Here is a 7,617-nt window from a genome sequence, read left to right as displayed (position 1 = left end):
GAATGTACTCGATCGTAGAAATATGGCCACTGTGATTAGGGGGGTGCAACGTAATAATCAATGAACTGCAACCGGATTCATATAGAAGTATCTATCCGCAATTAAGCCGTAGTTTATGTAAACTCGTGTGTAGCATAAATCAAATATTAGAACAAGCTGATGAGATAATTATAACATGGCAGCGTTATTATCGAGAGATTTTAATGGGAAAGCGGGATTGGATCCGCGTAAACTGAGTGAATTATGGAAGCGGAGTTACTAAAAAGTAGCGACAACGAAATAGTAATGATGTGGGCATTCAAAAAAACCACAACCCTTAACGCGCAAGTCTACAGTCGAACTATACGGTATGTTGGGCTATATATATATATATACAAGGTATCTATATTAAAGTCTTTTTCTGATGTTTAACTTTGAAGGTTGTATCGATATATGCTCATCCTATAAAGAGTTTGTGTTCCTAAGCAGCCGATACTGCATTAATCGACCTGTGTAAGATGCTGCAGTAGCGATTCCATTGAAAGATGTATAGAAACTTTAGCTCTCTTTACCACTATCCACAATAGGCACATTTATTCGATTGTGAACAAGCTGACGATCATTTCCACCGTCCATTTTTGCATCGAGGATCTACCGACGGAGAAGCCTCGAACACAACCTGCCTCTTCGTTCTTGAAGCGCTCAGAACCGGTCAAATCTACTAGCTCTATTGTCTTCAGAGGGCATCTGTCTGACTTTTACCATACATGACAGATACCTGAGGTTTCCGCAGACAATCCGCGATATCACACATCAAATGGCTTCACTTATTTTTTTTTTAGTTAAAACGGAAACGTTTTTCCAATTATCCTTTCGGACGAGAACTATCATATTATTGAATCTTCACCATTTTTCCTTTGCCGTGTGCTTTTCGACCGCGAACACAGTAGACTGTTGATCTGGGGTGACTCAAGATGTTTATAACGTTGGTGAGGATGCATCCAGGGCGTTATGATTAGATAATGGCTCACCTTCGTTCAAGCTCTGAAAACGACGTCAAGACGAGTCTGTTGTTTTCTTAGACGAACAACTGGATTGGCTAGTACCACGACCCATGCAAGCCCGTTACGACAAACACCTTTTCCCAATTTGTTTCGTATATATATATATATAGGGTCAGGAAACTTTTGTTTCACTTTGTGTGTGTACATATGTACAGCTAATAAATAGTTATTATATGTTACGTATTTTACTATTTTTAACGCGCTTAGTGATCAGTGTTGTGGGTAAGTCTTCTACGGTATTGTCCGCGCTAGAAAATCTAGCCATTGTTGATCTTTGTTGTAACCACTGTGGCTGGAGTTTTTCCAACAAACCTATAAAACAATTTACATTAACAATTGAAAACTGACGCAGACTATTATTGTCTTTAATTTTCCTAATGTGCCGTTTCTTACGAGTGTTTTTTCAATATTCATTTTAATTGTGATCGTTCCGCTTTGACGTTCAAGCCAACGGATTGTACAGACCGTCCGCAACAAAATTGCACCCTATTGCTGATACTATATGCTGAACTTTTTTTTGGAATTCATTAAATATACAGTGATGCCGATCATGGGGCTTAAAGCAGCGACTTCCGTCCCTTTCATCGACAAGTTTAACCAGCAATATCTTGACTTTGTCAAGCAGAAAGATCGCACGCTACGAATCAAGCTCATTGAGAAGAACAGCATTTTTAATAATAAGGCTGTGAACTAGAATAAAGAAAAATTGCCGCGAGGTAACTGCAATAGGTTATCGAAAGTTCTATGTTTATCTTCATCCGTAAGCGTACCATATTATTTAATCTAAATGAAGAATTCGTAATCACGTTTCCTCTCGATGCTGTAGCAAGCGCTAATGACGATTTTGACGCAAACGATCCAGCGTGCAAAGCTAATGGATATAACCTTATTTTGTTGTGTTATCATAGGCGAAAAGGGCATTTGAATTAAAATTTATAATAGTATAATCGTTTCAGTTCACAAGATAGGCAAAGGATATCAGCGCAAGAGGCAGCCCCCTCCAGATAAATAGGGCATGTGCATAAAATCAACTTCAGACCAGAGAGATTAGTATCAATTGCAGAAACTAATAGGATAATTATGTACCAGAGCGTCTGCGTAGTATATGCAAAAAAAAATATTTCAGGCGGGATGTTCACAGACCCTGAAAGTAAGCCGATCTGCGCTGCAGTTCATTACCACATATGTTGAATGTACACAGTCACTCGGCCTCAATATTAGGAAAACGGTATGAATAATGTTATCACGATGAATCTTATGTGATATATATATATATATATATATATATATATATATATATATATAGCAAGAATGTTATATTATAACATTATTGCATATAATCTAAGTAGAGGTAAGGACTAAATTGGAAGACTAACTGATATACTTTTTCCGTAGGACTCGGTTGCGAACCCATCCTAGGCCATCTTCTGCGGATTCAATCTTGTACTCAACGTATGTGCTCCTCGTTTAGGTCCTATCGTGACATTCAAACGAAAAATGAAAAAATAGAGATCATCCTACTGAGCCGGTGATTTGACTGTTGCGTTTCGAAAACGCAGACGCATGCCCTTATCTCGAACGCGTACCTAGCTATAAACGCAAACAGGTGGCGTACGGTGCTATCCCTTCGATCCCTTCACCGTCTATCGCAGATAGATACGCGCAGTTTCTCTGCATCTTCGCTCTATTTAGCACTCCGGCGTCGTCAAGTGTAGACGCCCCATTTCGCTCTATGGCTTCAGTGATAAGCCAGTCGACCACCGGACGTTAGGATGCGCGCCTTTTCACGAGCCTTCACGAGCTAGTGTTGTTGCTAGTGTAAGCAATTCCGTATCGTACAGCGAACGTGGCCTGTTTGTTTGTACGTGCTCGCTTTGCCGTGTGCTTGAGAAAGTGGGGCAATCCGTTTAAAGTTGTTCTCTTGACCCAAAAGATTTCGCATTTTTACAAAGGATGGGACCACGCGAAACCCGCAAACCGCTCCCAAAGGAAATACCAGCCAACGTGTCTACGTTTCGCTTCGACGCAGCTGCACAAAGTGGATTCCGACATTGTGAGACGTACTTACCTTATTTACACCTTTTGTTGGTTGTCATTCTCACCCCACGTAACCCCACATACGGCAACTACGGGTGGGCTTGATGGCGCCAGTTGAACATCTAAAGTGAAAGACTCCGAATGCAGACTGCAAGCGTTTAACTTCCAAAATATACTCTAGACAGAATGAAGACTAGCTCTTGCAGACGGCTTTTGTCATAGAAGGCTTGCATTCCCAGACAAATCTGTTACTTGTTGTACTATTTTTTCTGATAGGGTGATTTGAGCCTCATGGCTATTTGTGCAGGGAAAAAAGTGCAAGGAATCTGCCTCGATTGGTTAACATTAACTGGTCGACAGTAATTACGTGTTCGTTGAATATACACGCATCTATGCCGACCCATCATAGCTGTCCAGCGGAGAACGTAACGAGCCCTAACGAAAGTTTTACTTGTCTGGCACTATTCATGTCGTGTGTGTATTTATAGCTTGAGTTTATTAATCAATTATAGAACCAAATATTTTTATTAAAGCGGCTCCAAATTCTGTGATTCAACGTGGGAATGCACTAAGCATAGGCTCTAAGATTCTACTTGCTATTCCTCGGATCAATCATTTCGAGGACTGCGTATTATTGGTTCAGTTAAATGGTAACGTTTAATTATTCTGATGCCTTATTGATGTTTGCAAAAGTACAAAAAAAAGCAGGACCAAAGGGTTTCTACTACGTTTTGTTGTTAATGGACGAGACATAAATTAGTTCGTGTGAACAACCTGGGAAGGACCAATCCAGAAATTTTGGTAAGACAGGCGTTCAGTATTACGTACCGGATAAACTCGAGCCTACAGGTACCGCAGGCGTCAAGGGGTGCGGTTATAGATCTAAATTAAATAATAGGTTAAATAAAGATTCTTTTTAATAAGTAAACATACTGGCTAAGTTGACATACAGTAATTTTAAGGTTGAAACGACAAGATCTTTTGGCAGAGGTGTAGCTACAGCCTATAGTGAAGATCGTAATAGTGAACGAAAATTTCGCCTCCGTATTTCCTATGTAAATCCACGTAATTAACCTGGACGCTATAAAACAGAACTAATAATAACGATTACCTATATAAAGTATATAAATTATAATAAATTAAGACACATGATTTTATGTTTATACCATTTCATTACATTTTAACGGTTATGACAGTCTGAAGGAGCACGACTCTTGTCTCGGATAGGGATCTGTAAATTGGTAATGGTTAGACGTGTTTTAAATAAAACACATTACTCATAGAGAAAGCACGTTTGTCACAGAAAGGTGCCGTAATGCCCTTGTTCTATGTTCTTACGAAACTGTTGTTAGTACTTATAGAACCTATAGATCTGCTGGAACACAGCACATGTTACGGCGATCAATTCATGTAAAATTGAGTGTAAAAAGCGATGTAGTAAATTTACACCAGTTTCTTATATGGTATTGGACAGGCATCGGCATACATCGGGATCTTTTACATTATACATATAATGATAACTTATTAATAATAAAAGGCAAAAGATTAGTTAACATTAGTAACTAGAAAATAAGGGTTCACTTTTAAAAATGACTCAAATGTCATTTTTCATACGCGCTTATTGAATTTGGGCGATTTAAAGACTGCTCTAACATACCGCTATTATAACAAATACCAGTTTGGCGACTGCTCTCAAAGCTCGCAAGATATACATGAAGAAAACGGACAAGGTCATAACTATGGTAGGACGGAGAAATGGGCCACTGGTAGAATAGCCTAAAATATGACTTTTTACAATATTGGCTGTATACAGTAAGGCTGTTACAATATGATCGGTAAAAGGGCGCAAATTATACGGCATCGCGCTCTCATCACCGTTTTTAACAGCGTATAAGAATTTGATGAGCCATCCTCATAGAAAACTGTCCCAGTTGTAAAAAATCTTGCTATTTACCTTACAGGAAAAAAATGGAACATTATATAGTGATGCAGAATTTAACACATAAAGTGAACATATAGAGCGAAAGCAACAAGATAAGCGTCTTAACAAAGTGAGCGTACCGTATTTATTAAGGACGATTATTTTTGAAAAAATGAAATTAATAAAATCGTGTATCGATGCTGATGTATCGAAACCACACTGATCTCTCGATAAGATTCACGCTTTGAATGAAGTAAATTTTAATTTCTTTCTGTACAAATGGATTAGATATTGCTGAATAAATGTTAATTGTCAATTACAGGCTTTTCGACGGGAACAAGGCGTTGACAGTGCCTAAGTGGATGGATAGGATCTTGGTCGGCCTGGCTGGCTAGTTGATCCCAGGTCTTCAAAGGGTTTCTTTATAGCCAGGACCATTTTAGTGTGTTTTTTTTTCGCTAGAACTGTATGACGTGTTTGTCCTGTGTGTGTCCTGAGTGTCCATTCAAGAAACCGCATAAAGTCATATAAAGCGCGCTTGCGTGTCCTAATCGCGTGTTAATCTTAATCGAATCGGCCATCGGCGATTAAATTAAGGCTATGCACACATAGGTCTGCAGATAAAAAATAATTTCATTTGTCTTATTGACATTACACGCTATTTGGTTTACACAAGTATAACGGATCTCGCTGCAAGTCGCAGATATGTTTCCTTACGTAACCTACACCTAACGTTATATGTTTGACATCTAGTTAATAAAATAGACATAAAATAATGAAACTAAAAAGATGTAATGGGGGTGATCGTAGCAAATTGTAGTTCTGGTTGGTCAAGGTATTCTTGGGAGCCGGTCGATGCTGTACAAAAATTTAACATGCACTTTACATATAGCATTGTTCGAACCCCGTGTACGTAGGCAATTTAATTACATATGCATGCTCGTATCACTAAGGTATTTCGTATGTACATCAGGAGAAACAGAGTAACCGTAGCGTAAACCGAAGTAATGCCTTCCCGATGCACCTCGATATCGTTTCTCTATTCACAACATGTATATAAAATATAGATGAACAAGCATACTCTGTCCATTGAGCTACCTATCACTTTTGTTGGTATACACAGCAGCGTTATGCAGTCAGGCCGTAAGAAGCAACTACAGCTGACATTATCGCCAGTGCTCGCTCATATCTAGCCAAATAAGGCTCTCATTTTCCTTCTCCAGTATAGACACATTAGGACGACGCGCGCCCTCGGTATGGTTCTTGTCTCTTGTTCTTCTCTTTTGTAGTAGGAGGACAAGCTAGGCCAACGCTCCTTTTCCTTTTGCTTGGACCTTGGACCTCTGCTAGCAGTCTTCGTCGGGCCAAACGCCCTATACCATAACTGTACCTAGAGAGGGCATCCCAGTACACCTTTCCATCCTGTCAAATGGATGCCCCTCTTCCTGGCATGACACGGACGATAATACTACTGTACGGTAGACACTGCATCGCTGTACCGTCGGTTAACGATGTCCCGATAAAAAAAAATGGCTAAATGTTCTTAATAGCGAGCAAGCGCTTACAGACGGAGATGACATGTACGCATACTTAGAGACTCACTAGCACATAGGACGTATACAGATATATAATAAGAATAATAATTGTGGGTAACCACGCGCCGTCTTCTATTTCCGAAACTGTCGCTATATTTGCGTCTGTTTGTGGGTATTCGCTTCGAAGAAGAAGATAACCAGTGGTAGTACGTATCGGCGGGAGCGTTAACGACATGATATGCCGCAGACTTTTTTGATTGACTCAAGCAGGAATATGATAAGCTTTTACATAGCTAGTGATAAGCAGAGGAAAAACGACATACTGTAAGCTATGATAAAAGGCTCGATAGCGCCAGCATGTATTGTATGCTTCTTACATTAAACTTCCCCAGTTCTAATATATGATACACGTTATTTTGACGCATGCCATTGTGGGAGAGAAAAGAAATCGCATTATGCCACTACACCAAGAAAAAGAACCCTCGATTTATCTAGGCGCAGAACTAGGTCCTCACAGTATAGATATTATCCATTACACGGCGGCCGCTCCAGCAGCCCTTGTATGTTCCACGCAAGAGGGCGATCATTCGTGTGCGTATGTATGTGTGGGTGGGTGGGTGGGCAATCGTATTGAACTCTGATTCGCATTGTGTCCTTAGCCAGGTGAGATGGAGGTTATAAACGCTAACTTCGCTGATGGCAATATAGTGTTGTTGCCCACTGAGCGATGAGTAACCTTAGTTAATAACGAACGCAGACACGTATACGTCTGAACAGAACATACGTCGCAACGCCCTCCGAAGTGTAACATCTTTAAGTGAAAAATTGACAGGTAGCATCAACTCGCTAGGAGGATGTCTCTCCTCTCTCTCACTCGTTTCAACCTGTTCGCACAGCGAATAGGGTCCAATCATCGTTTTGCAATTCCAATATAAAATATGGCAACCTTCTTAACAACTTGATGTAAATGATGGGTACTAGATATACAATGCTGGAGGTTGCGCCGCTATTGACAAGAGTCCAACGCTTCACTATCATTTAATCTGCCCTGACGTAACAGGCTCTTAACTTCCTTTGCTAT

The 7,617-nt window shown here is 40.0% G+C and overlaps 1 long non-coding RNA gene across 1 annotated transcript; it reads left to right on the top strand.

The window, feature by feature from the left end:
- The first annotated feature begins 246 nt into the window (after positions 1 to 246).
- LOC147751822 (uncharacterized) lies at positions 247 to 4,008 on the top strand. The gene is made up of 2 exons (XR_015315824.1): positions 247 to 347; positions 2,439 to 4,008. It is a non-coding gene; the product is annotated as an uncharacterized LOC147751822 (long non-coding RNA).
- The last annotated feature ends 3,609 nt before the right edge of the window (positions 4,009 to 7,617 follow it).

This window comes from Varroa jacobsoni, unplaced genomic scaffold (assembly GCF_002532875.2).
Source record: "Varroa jacobsoni isolate VJ856 unplaced genomic scaffold, vjacob_1.0 contig03124, whole genome shotgun sequence".
Taxonomy (NCBI): Eukaryota; Metazoa; Arthropoda; class Arachnida; order Mesostigmata; family Varroidae; genus Varroa; species Varroa jacobsoni.
The sequence above is the reverse complement of the archived record's forward strand: the minus strand, read 5'-3'. Positions and strand labels throughout refer to the sequence as shown.